Source organism: Nicotiana tabacum, chromosome 3, assembly GCF_000715075.1.
Source record: "Nicotiana tabacum cultivar K326 chromosome 3, ASM71507v2, whole genome shotgun sequence".
In the NCBI taxonomy this organism is placed as follows: domain Eukaryota; kingdom Viridiplantae; phylum Streptophyta; class Magnoliopsida; order Solanales; family Solanaceae; genus Nicotiana; species Nicotiana tabacum.
The window spans coordinates 200,604,577-200,627,826 of record NC_134082.1 but is presented as its reverse complement, the minus strand read 5'-3'; positions in this window follow the sequence as shown (position 1 = coordinate 200,627,826).

The window sequence follows — 23,250 nt, the reverse complement described above, 5'->3', positions numbered from 1 at the left end:
CTTCATAGTGTGCCCGTGTCTATCATTTCGGATCGAGGTACATAGTTTACCTCACATTTTTGGAGAGCAGTTCAGCGAGAGTTGGGCACATGGGTTGAGTTGAGCATAGTAATTCATCCTCCGATGGACGGGCAGTCCGGGCGGACTATTCAGATTTTGGAGGATATGCTCCGGGCTTGTGTCATTGACTTTGGAGGCTCGCGGGATTAGTTTTTGCCTTTAGCAGAGTTTTCCTACAACAACAGCTACTAGTCGAGTATCCAGATGGCTCCTTATGAGGCTTTGTATGGTAGGCGGTGTCGGTCGCCGGTTGGATGGTTTGAGCCGGGGGAGGCTCGATTGTTGGGTACAGATCTAGTTCAGGAAGCCTTGGACAAGGTCAGTATTATTTAGGATAGGCTTCATATTGCTTCAGGTGTCGCCTATGAAGGGCGTGATGAGATTTGGAAAGAATGGCAAGCTTAGCCCTAGGTTCATTGGCCCGTTTGAGATTCTTGATCAAATGGGAGAGGTGGCTTACAGACTTGCAATACCACCGAGCTTATCATCCGTGCATCTAGTGTTTCATGTGTCCATGCTTCGAAAATATCACGGTGATCCATCCCACGTGTTAGATTTCAGCACTGTCCAGTTGGACAAGGACTTGTCTTATGAGGAGGAGCCAGTAGCTATTCTAGACCGGCAGGTACGTCAGTTGAGATCGAAGAGCTTTCCTTCTATTCGTGTTCAGTAGAGAGGTCAGCCTGCTAAGGAATCGACCTAGTAGTCTGAGTCCGATATGCGGAGCCGTTATCCCTATCTTTTCCCCGACTCAAGTACTTCCTTCTTATGTCCGTTCGAGGATGAACGATTGTTTTAGAGGTGGAGAATGTGATGACCTCACTTGTTTTAAAATGAATTCTGCATTTCGAGGCCTTAAAAACTTCTTTCAGCATCACCTCAATTTGCGTGCGCAGTCCGGGCGCATAGCCGGGAAGCTATTATGTGTAATCTGTGAAAAATGATGAATGTTTACTTTAAAATGAATTTAAGTTGACTTCGGTCAACATTTTGGGTAAACGGACTCGGACCCATGATTTGACGGTCCCGAAGGGTCCGTAAGAAAATATGGGACTTGGGCGTATGCCCAGAATCATTTTCTGAAGTCCCAAGCGTGAGAAAAGAATTTTCAAAGAAAATTATTTTTTGGAATTATTTATGAGTTTTGGAAATGAAATGTGTTTAGAATTTGATAGTATCGGGCCCGTATTTTGGTTCAGGAGCCCAGTACAGGTTTTATATGTGATTTAAGATGAGTCTGTGAAATTTGGTAATAAACGGAAGTCGTTTGAGGTGATTCGGACCCGTAGGTGTGAAAATTGATACTTTGAAAGTTTTGATATTTCTCTTAGATTTCTATGTTAAATTCGTTGTTTAAGAGGTTATTTTGGTGATTTGATCGCACGGATAAGTTCATATGATGTTTTTGAGTTAGTATGCATGTTTGGAGCCCCAAGGGCTCGGGTGAGTTTCGGAGGGTTTTGAACTTGTGAAAAGTTGCAGGTTTTTGTTGTCTCAGTGCACAGAGGTTTTGTTCTTCACGTTCGCGTGGTCCCACTCGCGAACGCGGAAGGCAATTTCCTCAAGAGCCAGCTTACTCTTCGGGGAAACGGAACTTGGGACACGAACGCGAGGTTGTGGAGGGTGTACCCATTGCGAAAGCGTCCATATGCGGAACTTGGGACACGAACGCGAGGTTATGAGGGGAGTAACCTTCGCGAACGCATCCAGGCTCTCGCGAACACGTAAGGCTAATGGCCTGCGGGGAGGGGTTCACATTTGTTCTACGCGAACACGACCATCTGACCGCGAACGCGAAGGCTCTAGTAGCTAAAGCTCCACGAATGCGAGCCGACGAACGCGAAGGTCACCTAGGCCTGACCCATCGCGAACGTGACAGGCCTATCGCGAGCGCGATGAAGGCCTGCCTAGTGATTAATAAACAGTAACAGAGCACTCGGGATTTCACCAAAATTTCATAACTTCTTCTTCCAACTCCAAATTGGGCGATTTTTGAAAGAGAACTTCACTACAAATTCATAGGTATGTAATCTTAGACTCATTTGCTTCAATTTCCATTAACACCCATTATATTTCTAGGCCTAAATCATGTTCTTAAGGGTAGAAAATTAGGAATTTGGGTAGAGTTAGGACTTTTTGCATAATTAGGATTTAGACCTCGTTTTGGGGTCAAATTTTTGAACTAATTACATATTCGAGCTCGTGGGTGAATGGGTGATCGGGTTTTGGTTCGAACATCATGTTTTGACCAAGCGGGCCTAGGGTCGATTTTTGACTTTTTGGGGAAAATGATAGAAAACCTATAATTGAGCATTGAGTATGAATTCTTTAGCATTTATTGATGTTGTTAAATCAATTTGGACTAGATATGAGTTGTTTGGAGGCGAATTCTAAAGGAAAAGCGGTGTTTGAGGCTTGAGTTGGTCGTGGAAGCTCGAGGTAAGTGTTTGGTCTAACCTTAGCTTGAGGGATTAGGAGTTGTGTCCTATTTGCTACATGTTACTTGTTGATTACGACGTATAGGCATGGTGACGATTATCTATACGTTGGTGTCAAGCATGACCGTGAGTCTTAAATTGAAATTGTTGTGTTCTTAATAAAACCTACGAATGCCTAAGTTTTTGATTCTCTGTGTGGAGCAAGGATTATGATTATTCTCGTGGAAATTACTTATGATTGGGTATTGGTGCTAATTGAGGTAGTTAGATGTTGGAACAACTTTGGTTATAGCTTATTTTCCCTTGCCGGGATGTAATTACTTATATTGTCGATTCCCTTATCGGGATAGTGTTGTTTCTTTATTGATCCCTTGCTGGGACTTTCGTTGTGATTGGTGTTGAACTGTATATGTGGATCGGGTTGCGCGCTGCAACAATATTATATTTGGATCGGGTTACACGCCACAATAATATTATATTTGGATCGGGTTGCACGCCGCAACAATATTATATTTGGATCGGGTTGCATGCTACAACAATATTATATTTGGATCGGGTTGCATGCTACAACAATATTATATTTGGATCGGGTGCACGTTGCGACAATGATATAAATGGATCGGGTTGCACGCCGCAATAGTGATAAATGATATGGATCGGGTTGCGCACCGCAATACTAGATAATACGAAGTGCTTATAGATTGGTGACGAGTTCCTTATTGTTTTGATATGAATTATAAATTGTCCTTATGTCTTTCTCTTAATTTACTCTTGGTATTGATATTTCCCCCAGCATATACCCCCCCATCCTTACTTGTCTATTTCTGTTTTATTTTTCGCTGCATATTATATAACTGCACAAGTTTATTTGGTAGTCTAGTCCTAGCCTCGTCACTACTACGCCGAGGTTAGGCCAGACACTTACCAGCACATGGGGTCGGTTGTGCTGATACTACACTCTGCACTATGCGCAGATCTCGGAGCGGAAGCTTTTGGTCCGTAGCATTGGGTGGCTGCCTTCAGTCCAGTTAGAGATCCCGAGGTAGTCTTGCAGGCGTCTGCTGGCCCGGTGTTCTCTTCTATGTTTATATGTATTTTGTTCATATTTACTTTAGAGAGATTGTACCTTTCTTTCTAGATATTTGTATGTAGTATTCGTAGGTGGTCCGTGATATTGTGACACCAGATTCCGGGTAGAGATGTATGTTGGTATTGCCGTACTGGTTTTGGCTAGCTATCAGATTAAGTCTTCCGCATGTATTTATTTATCGTTAACATTGCACTGTTAATCGCATGTTAATTTAAATTGTTAAAAAGGCTAAATAAAAGAGTTAGTGATTCTGTATTACGCGGCTTGCCTAGGTTTCTCGAGTAGGTGCCATCACGACTCCGAGGGTGGGAAATTTGGGTCGTGACACATAAATATGTTAACGTCAAGATGATCTCATCCCCGAGTCTATGTCAATTAACTGGAGACAAACCATTTAACGTATGAAAATGCGAGATGCAACATCCTTCCCCCCTTAGAAACATTCGTCCTCGAATGTTTAGCTCTCCGGGATCTATATAATCTTGGCAGAGTCATCCTTGGTAACAATACTACAACCAACTCTTCTTGTAGAAACTTATAATTTAACGCCACATAGGACCACGACCATCAATAACGACAGTGGCCTCACATGATCAATGACAATAACTAACACCAGAATCCATACACGTACCTTAAGGTTATGACGTCTCAGTCGGATCCTTCTCTTGAGGAGGAAATAAGTAGGGATATCTAGATTTCTTGTCTTCCTCGGCCTCCCAAGTCACTTCTTCCACATTGTTGTTTCTCCAAAGTACTTTCACCGAAGCTACGTCTTGAGTTCTCTATCTCCGAATCTGTCCGTCTAATATAGCAATGGGAGTTTCTTCATATGATAGCTACTCTGTGACCTGAACGTTGTCAACTAACACAATTCTGGAAGGATCTCTGATACATTTACAGAGCATAGACACATGAAAGACTGGATGTACAAACTCCAAGTCTGAAGGCAAGTCTAACTCATATACTACCTGGCTTACTTTGCGTATGATCCTTTATTGTCCCATTTACCGAGGGCTAAGTTTTGCTTTCTTTCTGAACCTCATAACACCTTTCATTGGTGATACCTTTTGGAATACCCAGTCGTCCACCTGAAATTCCAAGTCTCGTCGTCGATTATCCGCATAAGATTTGTTGCCTATAGCCTTTCCTGTATAAGCTTAATTTTCTCGATTGGCTGCTGTACCAATTCTGGTCCTACTAATATAGTTTCCCCAACATCAAACCACGCTATAGGCGACCTACACTTCCATCCGTAAAGAGTTTCGTATGGATCCATCTGAATACCGGAATGGTAGCTATTATTATATGCGAATTCAATAAGCGAAAGATGATCATCCCAGCTACCTTTGAAGTCTATCACACGAGCTCGTAACATGTCCTCAAGTGTCTGAATAGTACGCTCAGCCTGTCCGTCTATCTGGGGATGAAATGATGTACTAAGACTTACTTGAGTCCCCAATCCTTTTCTGAAGGACCTCTAGAAATTAGATATAAATTGAGCTTCTCTATCCTACATAATAGATACATGGACACCATGCAGTCGTACTATCTCCTTGATATAAATCCTGGCATAATCCTCTGCAGAATAGGTAGTCCTAACGAGCAGAAAATGGGCTGACTTTGTAAGCCTATAAACAATCACCCATATAGAATCGAACTTTCGTTGGGCATGCGGTAAACTCACGATGAAATCCATATTAATTACTTCCCATTTCCAAATCGGAATCTCTATAGCCTGCACTAATCCATCGGGCTTTTGATGCTCAATCTTAACCTGCTGACAGTTAGGGTACCGAGCAACAAACTCCGCTATATCCTTTTTCATTCCGTCCCACCAATATACCTCCTTGATATTATGATACATCTTTTTTTGCTCCTGGATGGATAGAATAACAAGAATAGTGAGTTTCTCCCATAACCCGGCGACGCAGCCCTACAACATTAGGGACACATAATCGTCCTCAATATCTGAGAACCCCATCTTCTATAATTTCAGACGGTCTCTTCTCTTTCTAAGGGGTGGTATCCCTATAATGAACTAACACGGGATCTTCGTACTGACGTTCCTTTACTTCAGTTACTAACGAGGATGTTGTTGTATCCTGAATAGAAATTCCAATATGACCTGAGTCTAGTAATCGAACTCCAATATTAGCTAGCTGGTGAACCTCATGGGCTATTCTCCTTTTTTCTGGCTGTAAATATGATAGGCTACCCATAGATCTATGGCTGAGGGCGTCGGCTACTACGTTCACTTTCCCCGGATGGCATGAAATATCAATGTCATAATCTTTAAGTAGCTCCAACCATCTTCTTTGACGTAAATTCAATTCCTTTTTCTTGAAGATATACTGGAGGCTCTTATGATTCACATATATATCAACATGAATGCCATAAAAGTAGCGCCTCCACATTTTTAGTGCATGAATCACCAAAGCTAACTCTAAATCGTGGTCGGGTAGTTCTTCTCATGTTTTCTTAGTTGTATAGAAGCATAATCTACAAGCATACTATGCTGCATCAGCACACGACCCAATCCAATGCCTGAAGCGTCACAATAGATAACATAACCGTCGGTCCCTTCTGGGAGCGGTAGAACCGGTACTGAAGTTAATCTGTCCTTCAATACCTAGAAACATCGTTCGCAAGCATTGGTCCATTGAAACTTAGTTCCCTTCTGAGTTAACTTACATGGGTATCCTAATCTTTTACAATTCAGGAATTTCCCCTCTTCGGAGGCCTAAACTTTATCCTTTATCCATCACAATTACGCCCTTATCCCACTATTAGGGAAATATTTCATCTATTCTAAACGTTACTAGTCTTAGACTCCTTTGAGTTCATTCGGGCTATACTGAGTCTTCTATAACTTAGAGAAACAATTAGCTCTCTTATGAGCTTATTGTTGATACCCAATTTTTCCCATAATATTTTCAAAACTATGCTTTGGCATCAATTAGCATTTTTTATACAATTTCTGCATTTTAAAAATATTTTTAACTAATTTCTCCCAGCATTTTATTTATAAAACAATCACTGATCGTATCACAATTAGTTTTATAATAATTTTTTGTGGCTTAATTTTATCATTTGCATATGTACTAAGTTTCAATTATTGCAGTAATAGCCACATTTGTATTTGTAGGATATACTTGCAATTACTTACAATTATAGCCCGTGCAAGTATTATTCCATTATTTTACCAGAAAATAGTCTTTTTTATTTTTAAAATATTAAGTAATTATTTAAAAATATTTCCAGGCATGAAAATCATTTTTATGACTTATTAATTATTTTAAAAAATTATTTTATCAATTAAAGAGGTATTTAACAAATAGCCCTTTTCTATCCTGGACCTAGCCTAATTAACTAGCCCAATTTTAACCCCTTATAAACCAGCCCAGAAACCCCATCCCCAATACCCACCTGCCCAACCCAATACTTGGGCAAATCCTGGCCGTTGATCATTATGATCAACTGTCCAGATTCCCCCTTGCCTAAAATAAACCAGCCTATACCCCCCCCCCAAACCCTAATCATTCTAACACGCCTCCCCGCCGTCATCTATTCCTCTCCTCTCTCGAATGCTCTCAAAACCTAACCCTAATTCACCCTCATCGTTCACTCATTTGCTGTCATTCATGGTGGTCTCTCACTACTATCAGACCTCTAATGGCCTCTCTTATGCTGGTATCACCATCTCTAAGGTCCTCGAGGGACCAGGGTCAGTCCTCTTACACCTATGGCCCCTTCTTGACTGTTTCAGGTTGTTCCCTTTTGATTTCGAGTAAGATCGTTCTATTGCACCTTAAATCGATGGATTTCTAAGCCTACTTCTTTATCTCTGTGTTGTTCTTCTCAAAACCCTAATTTTTTATCCTTTGATCTTCTTAGATCTGTCCAGATCTGAGATGAATCGAACTTACTTCACTTGTTTTTATGAAAATCTTCTGGTTTTACGAGTGGCTTTCCATTTTCTTAAACTAGGGTTTCCTGAATAACCCTTTTCTTCAAAAACGTTACTTACTTTAAGTATTTAATCTTCTATTTGCATGTGTTTTGACTAATTTCGTAGAGTTTGTTTCAACCCTCACTAGTTTATGTTGAAACCTTATTTTTCTTCGACATTTTGTTTGGATTCTGAGTCCCTCCATGTTACTGGTTACATTGTTTGTTCTATGCTTTGACTTTCATGATTTTCCCCTTTAGTCTAACTCAATGTCTTGTGATTTTACCCTAGTTCATCTCTATTAGGGTTTCTGATTCGATTTCTTGGCTAATTTCTGTATTTTTATGAAATTATATTTTAGCCCATTTTATCTATTTGTGGAAAACCTATATTTTCCTCCTTTAAATCAATATTGTTTGAATTTCTAATTCATCAATTGGCTCTGTTAAAAATTATGTGTTGGTTCTTAATCATTCCTTTATTCATGACCTTAATTAGTTTTCTTGCCTTATTTAAATCAACGGTGTTACTTGTTGATTCTTACTAATTGTTTTCTTAATTTAACTCTTGTTCATTCACCCCTAATTACCTACTTTGTACCTAAGTCTTACTTGATTTCTTTCCTTAAATATCTGTCATGCTCTTTACCGTTGATTGATTATCCCTTAATTAAGGGGAAGACTTTACTGATTTCACGTGTGTGACTGATTCTGTAAATTTCCCTAATTGCTACATAATTGATTCTTTACTTTATTTTGTTTAACTCTTGATTACTATATATGCCCTTACCTATACTCACTTTTGGACAAAAAACACATTAGTTCATCAATACTCTCACACTCTCAAAAGCTCTTTATTCTCTTTTTTACTTGCAGTTCTCATTAACCCAGCCGGCTGTAAGCCAAGGCTGGCTATTTGCATTATCTCTGCTTTATACTTTGTGTTTTCTCCTTAACTGGTATGTCTTGATTCAATTCAAATTCCAAAACTATGTGTTTCTTTGTTATTTCAGTTCATTAGTTGTAACTTCCAACCCTGTTTATTATTTACTATCATGTTGCTCGCATGCCTAGACCATACTGCCTAACTACTGTCTCACTTAGCATGTTGGAGATTGTTCTATTAGAAGCTATGACTAGTTTATTTACCCACAAGGATTTGTTTACTATTTGGCATGCTTAATTATGTTTTGTGACAATTGCATGCATCTTGTTTTACTCATTAGCATGTCCAAGATATATTGTTTACTATCTCACACAACATGTCTAAATCCTGCTTGTTCTATCTAGGCTTAGTATTTCTAAACTATAAATGTTTCATGAAATGCTTGTCTAGCTTGTTCATCTAAGTCTTGCTTGCTTTACTTTACTAGTGAGATCGTGCTAGGTCATCTAGCCCTTCAAAGTACTCTAGTTATTTGTATTGATCATATCCAAGACCTATGTGTTCTCAACATGTCTTAGCTGTGATCTTTGTAACTAACTTGTCAGTTCTCCAATCTCTTGAGAAGCTTGCATGTCTGTTTGCTTATACACTAAGGTGTGTTCTATGTGTCCCCAACCCCTTTCTCCATGTGTGGAACCTGTTTGCCCCAAAATGTTCCTGAATGTTGTTCGTTTGTGACTTGAATTCTGATTTCAAAAAATGTTCTTCATGATCTTCTCAAACTGTTTTACCCCCAAACTAGTACTGATTTCAGAAACTCTTCATTCCTAAGGCTCTTCCTTATACTGTTTCAAATCATGTCAAGCACTCTCACTTATTCTTAGGTTATTAAGTTCTGCCCCTCTGATATGCGTACCGCTTAGGGATTCATGAGATCTCTCTGAACTCTGGCATATCAGGGCTGGTATTTCCACACTGCACATAATCAGTCTTTATTTGAGGAAAGTCTGGGTTTGAGCACTGCCCGGAATCCTTGAGGTCCTTAGGGAACCCTGACACACCTAGACATAAAATTGGCTATTGAAACTTTAGGCATTCGAGACTACTAAAGGTCTGGTATATCAGGATCTACTTTGGGCCTACTTCAGGCTCCTTATAGCTTATATTCTATTCTATTTATGTAATTTTTTTTCAATCCTTGGTCTGTAATAATTAATTGTAAACGAATATTGGGGTGATTAGTGGAAAGGGAGGGTAGTTATAAATTGTGGGTAAAGTTGGGTAGATAACATGCCTATAGGGTTTATTGTGATTTACATGTGTTGTGTTAGACAACCTGCCTATAGGATTTCTTGGTTGAAATAAATTCTACCTGCTCCACTTCATATAATTAGACACCATGTCTATAGGTGTAAAGTAACTGAGGTTCAGTTCCCATTAGAGCATGTATTCAAATTTATCTCCTTAGAAATCATGCCTATAGGATCAAATTCAGCTTTAACAATTAGAGATCATGCCTATATAATCAAAATCAGCTTTAATAATTAAAGATCATGCCTATAGGATCTAAATCAGCTTTGATAATTAGAGATCATGCATATAAGATCTAATTCAGCTTTGATAATTAGAAATCATGCCTATAGGATCTAAAATCAGTTTAACTTTAATTCACGCCTGTAAGTTCTGAATCAGATTAACCAACCTACTTGTTTCTTCAACACTGTGTTAGTTAACATCACTAGAAATCATGCCTATAGGATCCAAATTGCCCGTTTAAAATGATTTACTATTTTACTGCATTCCTGATCAATGATTAGATACCATGCTCATAGGGCATCACTATCACATGCCTAGGCAAGCCTATAGGGCGACTAAAATTCTGCAAACTATAAAACTATGCTCTATTATCTGTGATTGCTCATATTCAACAGGTCTAAAATCAGTAGGCGAACTGAATAGGTCTTTGACACTTTGGTCCAAATTCAATACTGCATATTCTCTGCTCACCTAGATATCCTGTTCTAGGGCTTCTCTTAAATACCTAAAACTGTGTTTAAGACGTGCACTTGCTTGCTCTGTTTATGGAGGTAAAACTTGAGCCTTTAACTGTTCTCTTTTAGTCCAGTCCTAATTGTTTTGATTGTTGCCTAGATTTTTCTCCTTTAAGTACCTTAGGATGGTCTAGAACTACCCAAACTAGAGGTCCTAAATACCTCCAGGCCACAAGGAAGGGATGGGTGGTGCACGCATAGGGTACCTTTTAAGGTTGTTAGAACGCTTTAGGCTATGACCAAGAGGAGGGAATTGGGTAGTAAGGATATGATGACTGTGCGCTAATGTCACGTGTAGACCCTCATTGAGGAGTGATTACCGGGCATTGCATGGGTGTGATCATGTAGGCTAACCAACCTAGGACCCCTCTTTCCCAATTTCTATGTGTTTTAAATGAACTTCCTTTTCTTTATGTATATATATATATATGCAAGATTCTTCAAACCTTTCCCTTGATTCCATTACTTGAATCATACATGTACTTAGAATGTCAAAACATGCCTTTATTTGTGAATATGTGTTGAAATTATTTACTTATAAAATGACTAATTCACATAGTTTAAGTTCGGCCGGGACGCACCGTTGTGGACCGCGAGGGGTGCCTAACACCTTCCCTTCAAGGTTATTTCGAGCCCTTACCCTAATCTCTGGTGATGCAAACTAGTTCATGAGTTAATCGCTCTAGGTGCCCTAATGCACCGTAATCCGTTAGGCGGTGACTCTTCAAATATTCAATTCCCAAAAGGAAATGAGTTGTTCCCCTAGGAATGTCGAATCCCGAACTTCCCCGTCAAAAGGGAGAAAAAGGGGTGCGACACTTATCCCCAAGGAGTTATCCATTCTCGTTATCTTTTCACTCATTTTTTTATCCTTCCTCCAATCTTCCTAAAACTTTGTCGTTCTACCATACTTTAGCTTACAACCTACACATATCTATTTATACTTATTCGCAATCTTTCTTCAACTTACTTGCATCATAGATTTCCTTATGCTATTCCGGAACATTAAGCGAGACACCACATATCACTTTGGTCGAATATACTTAGAAGAGAAGAAAATTATGTTACAAGTTTTCTGTAATAACCTACCAAACGGAGAAGTTACGAACCTCCGTCGGTGTTGTGGGTCTAGGCCAAGTCTTCAATGCCTCAATATTTTGTGTATCCACCTGGATGCCTTCACCCGAAATTATATGCCCAAGGAAAGCACATAGTTCAATCAGAATTCAAATTAGAGAATTTTGCATACAACTTCCCTTTTTGTAGAACTCTGAGCACAATACGCAAGTGATCTGCATGCTCAGCCTCTGAACGAGAATATACCAATATATATCGTTGATAAATACGATTACGAACATATCTAAAAAGGGCCTGAACACACGGTTCATCAGATCCATGAATATTGCTGGGGCATTGGTCAAACCGAACGACATAACACAAAACTCAAAGTGCATGTATCTAGTCCTGAATGATGTCTTCGGAATATCTTCCTCCTTAACCCTTACCTGATGGTACCCAGACCTCAAGTCTATCTTTGGAAAACACTTAGCACCTTGTAACTGATCAAATAAATCATCAATCCTCGAAAGCGGGTACTTATTCTTGATCGTCACCTTATTCAAATGCCTATAATCAATACACATTCTTAAGGAACCACCTTTCTTTCTCTCAAACAACACATGTGCTCCCCACTGTGACGTACTAGGTCTGATAAAACCTTTTTCAAGCAAGTCCCTTAGTTGTTCCTTTAACTCTTTTAACTCTGCGTAGGCCATTCTATAGTGGGGATAGATATTGGATGAGTATTTGGTAGTAGGTTAATGACAAACTCAATTTCTCGCTCTGGCGGAAGACCTAGAACCTCATCGAGAAAAACATCGGGAAACTCATTAACTACAGGAAAGGACTGAATGGTTGGTAACTCTACTTCCACATCCAAAACCCGAACTCAGTGATAAATATAGTCCTTTGCGATTATCTTCCTTGCCTTGAGATAGGAGATAAATTTACCTCTTGGCGATGTCGTATTACCTTTCCATTCTAAAATAGGCTTCCTAGAAACTGAAATCAAACCATCTTTGATCTACACTTGATGCTAGCATAACAAAAGGCCAACCAATCCATACTATTATAATATCAAGTTCTTCCCAACCGAACACCACGTATCTTATCCTTGTTTATTATCAAATCTATCCCGAGCCATTTCGGGCCACATCCATATATATAGGTAACAATATTAAAACATAACTTGCATAACTAATTTACAAAAAGGTTTATATACATAGGGGTCGACTAGGCCGTAAACATGTTATACCCAAAACTATATACAGGATAATGTCTGCAAAACCTCTAAGTAGGCATAACCATAATATACGGGGCTCCCTACGTCCTCATAAAACAACCTAACACATTTAGAACCCTGACTTGGTAATATTCCAAGAAGAGGTGAAACTTACCAACCAAAAACTGACACTTGGAGGAAGTCTACAGTAGAGGGTCCTTGCCTCGTCCTATATAAGAACCTCGATCAGACACACTTCGAAGCGAAACCTTCATATCCTTATCGGTTACCTTCCTCATCATGTCCCGACTACTATCCTCTTCCTCTGCATATCCCATAACACACACTGGCGAACCTTGATTGATGGACTCCCAAGACTGTGGAGTATCTAGAACCTCAGAAGAGCTGGTGTCCGCAAATGCCTTGATATAGTTTTAAGCTGAGGGAAACCCGGCTGTGCCAATCCATGCACTACTCCCCTCATATCCTGATCAACGGGCTGTGATAATGAAACTAAGGGCCTTTGCGAGGTCGGAACTCCTCTCACTCCATCTGCTACCGTAGTGGTCGAAACAGCTCAAACGGATGACTCATATGGATCCTCCTCAATAGAAACCATGATCTCCATAGTGTAACTTATATCTCTTTATAACACTTTCGTAGCCTTCTGACACGTGCTAGCGGCTTGCGCCTGTCATCTAGTAGTAACAGGCATGGCTAAAAACATAAATAAGGTAAAGATTAGGCGTGAATACTTATGACTCAGATCTATCGCCCAATCTGGATTAGAAAGAAAAGTAACCATCCTAAATATCCGGTCGCCTCTCGTCTATAAGTGTGGTGCACAACACACCCATAAACAAGACTCTACTAGACACGGTGTGTAGACAACCCTAGGACAGAACTGCTCTAATACCACTTTTGTCACGACCCAAACCGATGGGCCACGACGGGTGCCCGAGTCCTATATGTCAAACACCCCTAAGCATGTGTCTAAGATATAAACCTGAATAACATCTGTTGAATTACGAGAATAATGTACATGAAGAAAATCTGCCAAAAAGGTATACATACATATACGTGCAATATACGTAGGGCGAGCTAAGAAGGTTGCTATAGATAACTATACACCTCAAAACTGGAACCTCTAATAGAAATATAACTGTACAAAGGTGGGACTGAGCCACGTTATACCCATATATATATATATATATATATATATATATATATATATATATATATATATATATATCGTACCAAAATCAAAAGCAGCTCCGGATCAAGTGGAGCACGCTAACTCTCACTAGTCAAGGATCCTAAGAAGAGGGACCGTCAGCTTTCCTACCTGCACGTGCGGGCATAAAACACAGGCCCCGTAAAATAGAGCGTCAGTACGAAAAATGTACCGAGTATGTAATGCATGAAAATCTGTATGTAAAAGGCATAGACGAAACATGGAATAAAGAAATCCATCTGTAAATGTGAATAACATTGTAAATTCTGAAACATTTATAGTATTATGCACGTGTATATAAATGTCGTGTTATGCATGGGTATAGGTGTACATAGCATCATCACGCCACTGAGGGAATCCCATCATATCATCTCGGCCACTGTAGGCAACATCATCAATATATACCAACTGATCAGGTGGTGGTACGTATATAACGCCGTAACCTTTTTTCTCATATCCCATATACATATATTTACATATATACGCGTATATAACGCTATCTGGTCATAGGTAAATGCACATGTATAAATGGGTGAAATACATGAAAAAATACGTAAAAATCTCAATATTCCTTCCGGATAAACTTTTTCAACTGCGTATTATTCTGAGACCCATGAATAGAAGATAATAACAATTCACATGTGGAATCAAGAATATGGATAGCCTAGTATTTCTATGGATAAAGTGATTTATGAAAACTGTGTGTTTGCTCGTTTCTTCTGTATAATTTGGACTATGCCAAAGAAAGAAGGGATGACCTTAACATACCTGGAGTAAGGAAAACTTCGTATAATATTCTTGGCGAAGATTGCACCGTACTCTTCAAAATTTTACGTTGTTATTATTCCAACAAATTCTTGTTGGAAGCTTTTGTGAAACGAATTTTGCTCCTGCTCCTAACGTGTTTGAACTGAAAAGCAACGTTTTTGAACTAATAAAGAATTGTTGTTGCTCCTAACATTTCTGAACTAAGAAAGAATGTTTTTTGAACTGTAAAAGAATTTGATAAAACAATGTCTCATGGATAAGACTTATAATCACGTCTTATTTTGATAAGACTTATATTTAGTTAAATTTCCATAAGTAGCCGCATAGCATGAATGACTAATAGTCATTCTTAGTCATTGTGGCTTTGTGCCACGTTGCTTTGGAGTTAATTTATTAATTTTTTATTCACTTATTAGTTAACTGGGTAGTGTCTTGTTACCCAGTAATTAATCAATTACCCGCATAATTTAAAAATTATCTCAAATTACTTAAAATTCTACTTATTTTTGATATACTTTATACCTTATACTATCGTGGCCATATAGTACCTTGCATGGTACTAGTTCATAATTATCGGGTATAATCGCTCAACCCGTATTTTATCCCAAATTGACCATTTTCAACGAAACTCGTTTTCTTTAATTCGTTTACCCTTTATCCTTTATGACAGTTCTTTATCGCTTGTTATAAATAGCGTAAATGTGTAAACGTTAAGATGATCTCATCCCTGAGTCTATGTCAATTAACTGAAGACAAAACTTTTAACGTACGAAAATGCGAGATGTAACTTTTGCCGCCCCGGGAAATGGAATTCCTTTAGTCAACCCCGATGGACTGCCGGTCATAAACCCAGTCAATGTCAGCTCTCGCATTGCTATTAATGAGATTCTGGGCATCGACCCTGAGAATAGCATACGTAGGGATGCTCGAGCAGCCGATCAAAACGCATAGAGCTGTGAAGAAGGCGAAATTAGCCTTCGAATGATATTCGAGATGTTGTAGACTCAACAAGCTGCGATAGCACAATTCCAAAATCAGAATCGAGCATCAAGCAGAATTGAGCTCGAAACATCACAAGAAGTTATTCATAGAGCTGAACCTATACCAGAGAGACCGAACGCCAATGAATCGGGAGCTGAACCCACCATTATGAAAATGCTCGAGGAGCTCACTAAACGGATTAAATCAGGTGAAAAAAAAATCAAGTCTAATGACAAAAAGGTAGAAACGTACAGCTCCCGAGTTGACCAAATATCGGGGGCACCATCGATTCTAAAGGGTTTGGATTCGAAGGAGTTCGTGCAGAAGCCTTTCCCTCAAAGTGCGGCTCCGAAGCCCATCCCGAAGAAATTATGTATGCCAGAAATTCCCAAATATAATGGGATCACTGACCCTAATGAGCATGTCACTTCTTATACATGCTCAATAAAAGGGAATGACTTAGAAGATGATGAAATTGAATCCGTTCTATTGAAAATATTTGGAGAAATTTTATCGAAAGGGGCGATGATATGGTACCATAATTTGTCACCCAATTCCATCGATTCTTTCGTCATGCTTGCAGAATTCTTCATAAAGGTACACGCCAGAGCAACAAAGGTTGCGACTAGGAAGTCAGACCTTTTCAAAGTGAGACAAAAGGACATTAAAATGTTTATGGAATTCGTATCTCGGTTCTAGATGGAACGCATGGACCTACCCCCGGTCACAGATGATTGGGCTGTTCAAGCTTTCACTCAAGGTTTGAACTAACGAAGTTCGATAGCGTCATGACAACTAAAGCAGAACCTAATTGAGTATACACCTGTGACATGAGCTAATGTACATAATCGATACAAGTCGAAAATCAGGGTCGAGGATGATCAATTAGGAACTCTTTCCGGTTCCATTTATTCTAATAGGCCCGTTGGCAGAATTCAAAGGGACATCGATAGAGAACCCCGATCAAATAGAGATCAGTACCAACCATACAACGCAGATCGTAAAAATAGCGGCCCGGGTCGTAATTCCATTTGAAATGATCGAAGGAATAATCGAGGGCAGAGCTCCCAAGGGCTTATGAGCAAAGGTGGTTTTGATAAACATGTCGAGCCCATAGAAGCACCACGACTATCAGAATACAACTTCAGCATCGATGCATCGGGTATTGTATCAGCCATTGGACGGATCAAGGACACTAGATGGCCCAAGCCCCTACAGACCGACCCAACTCAAAGGAATCCTAATAAAATGTGCAAATACCATGGTACCCATGGTCATAAAACCGATGATTGTAGACAACTGAGGGATGAGGTAGCTCGTTTATTCAATGAGGGTCACCTTCGAAAGTTCTTAAGTGATCGAGCCAAGAACCACTTCAAAAATAGAGATTCAAACAGACAAAATGAGTAGGAAGAACAACAACATGTAATTCACATAATCGTTGGTGGGGTCAATATTCCTCAAGGACTGGTATTTAAACGCACCAAAGTGAGAATCACAAGGGAGAAGCAAACTCGGGACTATTTACCAGAAGAAGCCTTGTCTTTCAACGACGAGGATGCAGAACGGATCGAACAACCTTACAATGACACACTGGTAATATTTATCCGTATGAATAAAATTCAAGTTAAATATGTGTTGATTGATCAAGGGAACTCAACAAATATTATTCGATCAAGGGTCGTAGAGCAACTCAGCCTCCAAGATCAAATCGTGCCCGAAACTTGGGGTACTTAATGGCTTCAACTTGGCAAGTGAAACCACCAAAGGGGAAATCATTTTTCCAGTAAATGTGGTCGGGACCATCCAAGAAACAAAGTTCCATAATCGAAGGCGACATGAGGTACAATGCATTGCTCAGAAGGTATTGGATCCAAAACATAAGGGCAATACCCTCGATGCTTCATCAAGTCCTGAAGTTCCCAACATCAGAAGGAATTAAAACAGTGTACGGTGAACAACCCGTCACCAAAGAAATGTTTGCAATCGATGATGTGGTACCAGTGTCGACGCTTTCATCAACAAAGAGATCAGAGTCGAAGGGAAAGCAAGAAGTCAAATAGCAACTACAATCACCGGCCTCGGCCCGTTTGGAGGAGCAGGAAACTTTCGGGGTTGATGATTATATGAGACTCTAACCTTGATAATCCCTAATGATTCTGGTGCAACGAAGTCAACGGTCGAAGTGTTGGAACAAATCATATTGATCGAGCACCTGCCCGATCGAAAGGTATACCTAGGCACGGGGTTAACTCCCGAGCTTAGGAAAAAACTCATTCAATTCTTTTTAAATAACATGGATTGTTTTGCTTGGTCCCACCTAGATATGACAGGGATCCCACCGAAGATCACTACACATCGACTGAGTTTGGACCCTAAGTTCCGCTCGGTGAAACAAAAAAGAAGACCCCAGTCCGAGGTAAAACATACATTCAGTAAGGACGAGGTAAAAAAACTTATCAATATAGGATCCATTCGAGAGGTAAAATATCCTGAATGGTTAGCAAACATAGTTGTAGCCCCTAAAAAGGGAAACAAACTTAGAATGTGCATTGACTATAAGGATTTAAACAAGGCGTGCCCTAAAGATTCCTTTCCTTTGCCGAATATCGATCGCATGATTGATGCCACGGCCGTCCACGAGATCCTTAGTTTTCTTGATGCCTACTACGGTGATCCCGGAGGATTAGGAAAAGACTTCGTTTATCACTAAATATAGCACCTATTGCTATAATGTAATGTCGTTTGTACTAAAAATGTTGGTGCTACTTATCAACGCCTAGTAAATTGAATATTCGAAGAACAAATAGGTAAATCAATGGAGGTTTATATTGATGATATGCTAGTTAAGTCCCTACGAGCAGAGAACTATTTGAAATATTTGCAGGAGACCTTCGACATACTGAGAAAGTACAACATGAAACTTAACCCGGAGAAATGTGCATTCGGGGTCAGTTCGGGAAAGTTCCTTAGCTTTATGGTATCAAATCGGGGAATCGAAATCAATCCTGATAAATCAAGGCAATCGAAGACATCACAGTTGTTGATAATATCAAGGTTGTACAAAGGTTAACAAGGCGCATAGCCACCCTGGGTCGATTTATTTCGAGGTCTTCAGATAGGAGCCATCGATTCTTCACACTGCTTAAGAAAAAGAGAAATTTCGCATGGACCTCGAAATGTCAGCAGGCCTTGGAGGAACTCAAACGATACCTATCGAGCCCGCCATTGCTTTACACCACGAAGGCGGACAAGCAACTTTACTTATACTTAGCGGTCTCGGAGATAGTGGTAAGTGGGGTCTTAGTTCGAGAAGAGCAAGGTATGCCATTTCCTGTTTATTATGTTAGTCGGACCCTAGGTGAAGCCGAGACCTAGTACCCACACTTAGAAAAATTAGCGCTTGCTTTAATAAGTGCCTTTAGAAAATTAAAACCGTATTTTCAATGTCACACAATTTGTGTTGTAACCACCTACCCCCTTTGCAACATTTTGCACAAGCCCGAACTCTTGGGTCGATTGGCCAAATGGGCTGTCGAGATTAGCGGGCACGATATCGAGTATCAACCCCGAACGACCATCAAGTCTCAAATCTTGGCAGACTTTGTGGAGGACTTCATGCCAGCCTCGTACCCGAGGTCGAAAAGGAACTATTATTAAAATCGGGTACATCAATGAGGATGTGGACTCTCTTCACAAATGGCACTTAGAAAGTTGCAACGACCCGGCCGGTCGTCTTAAGAATTAATGTCCTGATCCCCTATTAACTGCTTTCCCCAAGTTTATTTCTGGTATTTTGATTTGCCGGGATGTTCGATTTTGAGTTTCGGAGAGTTTTGGGACACTTAGTCCCTAAATGAGAGCTTAATTGTTGGAAAGTTGACCGTAGTCAGAACAGTATGAAGACGGCCTTGGAATGGAAATCTGATGGTTCCGTTATCTTCGTTGGGTGATTTCAGGCTTAAGGGCGTGTTCGGATTGTGTTTTGGAGGTCCGTAGCTAATTTAGGCTTGAAATGCCGAAAGTTGAATTTTTGAAGTTTCCGGTTTGATAGTGAAATTTTGATCCGAGGGTCAGAATGGAATTCCGAAAGTTGGAGTTGCTCCGTTGTGCTGAATGTGACATGTGTGAAAAATTTCAGGTCATTCGGATGAGGTTTGATAGACCTTTTGATCGAAAGCGTAATTTTATAGTTTTTGGGATTCTTATGCTTGAATCCGATCAAAAATAGGTGTTTTGATATTTTTTTTTAGCTTTCCGAAGGTTGGAACAAGTTTGAATAAAGTTATGGGATATGTTGGTAGGTTTGGTTGAGGTCCCGGGGGCCTCGGGTGTGTTTTGGATGCTCAAATGGGCACTTTTGGCCTTTGGGAGATTTCAGGTTTGCTGGTATTTCTGCAGTAGTGATTTGTTCATTGCAATCACATCTCCTGCGATCGCGTAGAGAAAGCTGAGACCAGGCACTTTGTTGTGCATTGCGATCGCAGAGGAAGGAGTGAGATTGCATACGGTGAGTTTGTTGGTCATTACGTTCGCATGAGGACCATTGCGTTCGCGTAGAAGGATTTAGTACGGCAGTGGGTGATGGAATTTGCTCTATACGATCGCATAGAGCTGGTCATGATCACGTTTCTTTGAGGGAGTTGTCTTATGCGATCGCGTAGAGAGTTCTGCGATCGCGATCAAGGAATTAACTAGGCAGAACATAAATTTCAAAATCGAGGGTTTATCCATTTTTATCAAAACTTAAGCTTGGGAGCTCGGATTTGAGCGAGATTTTGAGGAATTTTCAGAGATATCAATTGGGTAATGATTCTTAACTCCCTTTTGCTTGTAAACCCATTAATTTAAACATGAATTCATCATTTAATTTCGGATTGGAGATGAAAATTAGGGAAAAAATTAGAAGAAAGTTCTTAGACCTAGAATTCGACTTTTGATTGGAAATTTAGCCTTGGATTTGGATAATTTAGTATGCATGAACTCGTGAGGGCATGAGGATTCTGAAAATATAAATTTTACCCAATTCCGAGATGTGGGCCCGAGGGGTGTTTTGGTCATTTTACCTAATTTCGCGTATTAGTTTAGAATTTCTTTGTAGAATCAGTTACTTGGAGTGTTATTTACATTATGCAATTGAATTGAATAGATTTGGGCCATTTGGAGTCGAGTACTCGTGGCAAGAGCGTGGTTTCGGGTTGATTTTGAGCCGGTTCGAGATAAGTGGCTTGTCTAACCTTGTCTGGGGGACCTTCCCCTTAGGATTTGGTATATTTGGTAATTGAAATTCCTTGTACGTGAGGTGACGAGGGCGTACTAGTGCTAATTGTTGGAAATTTATTTTTTAAGTAGTTACTAGTATGTTTCCTTTCCTGTTTTTATTACTTGCACTATTACGCCCGTTGTTAGCTTAGGAAAGCATGTCTAAATGACTTAATTGCTTTATTTGCTCAAACTGCCTTACCTGAATTCTGTGCAACATGCTAGGCTAGAATTTCTTATTGCCTTAATGTGAAATTTGCCATTTCTGAATATTTTCCTATTGTTGCTGTGTATTTACATTGGGACTACGGATGTGGGATTCCGGTAGATCCCCTTGTCTGTTTATTTGGGACTATAGATGTAGGATTCCGGTAGATCCCCCTTGTCTATTTATTTAGGACTACGGATGTGGGATTCCGGTAGATCCCCCTACATAGTTATATGGAACTACGGGAATGCACCTGGTAGATTCTCCCAGTATTGGGTATTTATATTTGGGACTACGGATCAGGATTCCAGTAGATCCCCGCGTACTGATAGTTGAACTATATATATATATATATATATATATATATATATATATATATATATATATATATATATATATATATATATATATATATATATATATATATATATATATATATATATATATATATATATATATATATATGATGGACTACGGGATGGTATCACGGGAGATCCACGGGATAGATGTAATTGGGACTACAGGACAGTATCCTGGAAGGTACCCCGGTTGTTATCTCTGTGTTAAGTTGTATTTCCTTTCCGTGATTATTTTGCCTCTACTCTAGTTGTTGTTGCTCTTTCTATTCTATGTTATTTCTTACAGTTGCTCTTAATTATACTGTCCTGTTCTATTTAATCTCAGTAGGGCCCTGACCTTCCTCATCACTACCCAACCGAGGTTAGGCTTGACACTTACTGAGTACCGCTGTGGTGTACTCATGCCTCTTTTGCACATGTTTTTTATGTGCAGATCCAGGTACTGTGACTTAGTCCTATCACCCTTGAGGCGAGGCGACTACTCCAGCGACTTCGAGGTATATCTGCCACGTTCGCAGACCGAGGAGTCCCTTTCTATTCTAGCTTTTAAACATTTGCCCTTATGTATTTCTTTCCCTTGTTAGATATTCTGGAGTTAGACATTGTAGATATCCAAAGGCTTGTGGTTCCTTGAGTTTCCGGGGTTTTGGGATAGCGTACTTGATACTAAGAATGTTGTGTTGCAAATGCCGAGCGACATTTTAATTATTGTTTTCATTCGGTTATTTTGAATTTTGATTATTTCTTCCGCAAGTTTCCTTTATGTTCCGCACTGTTAGGTTTACCTAATCGTAGAGACTAGGTGCCGTCAAGATAGTTCACGGAGGGCGAATTGGGGTCGTGACAAAAGTGAAAAGGTCCGGGCTAGGCATCGTTTTGAAGCCACCCATAGGTAATACAATTAGGCACTCTATCAAAACTTCGAGATTAACTAACAATGAGGCTGAGTATAAGGCCATAATTGCAGGTCTCGAGCTAACTAAGAGCTTGGGAGTGGAGGTCATTGAGGCCAAGTGCGATTCCCAACTTGTGGTAAATCATGTCAATAGAACTTTCGAGATCCGAGAAGATCAAATGCAGAGGTACTTGGACAAACTACAGGTGTCTCTACATCAATTTAAGAAATGGACCCTATAGCACTTACCTCGAGAACTTAGATCGGGGATTGTCGTACAACTTTCAAGTCAGTAATAGAAGAAGCACACATCAAAATAAATTCCACAAGTATAACTTGAGATTGGAGGAATAAGTACATCGAATACCTGAAGAACAGGAAGCTTCTATCGGATCCTAAAGAATCAAGGACTCTACGCACGAAGGCCGCATGGTTCACATTGGCCGAGGATGGAACATTGTATAGGAGAACATTCGATGGACCGTTAGCAAAATATTTGGGACTACGAGACACCGACTACGTTCTACGGGAAATTCACGGGGGCACATGCGGAAATCATTACGGTACCGAATCATTGGTTCACAAAGTCACTAGAGCAGGATACTATTGGGACGATATGGAAAAGGACAATAAAGAATTTGTTCAAAAGTGCAACAAATGTCAAAGGTATGCACCGATGATTCACTAGCCCGGAGAGCAACTCCATTCAATCATATACCCATGATCATTCATAACATGGGGATGGATATTGTCGGCCCTCTACCATCGGCTCCAGGTAAAGCTAAATTC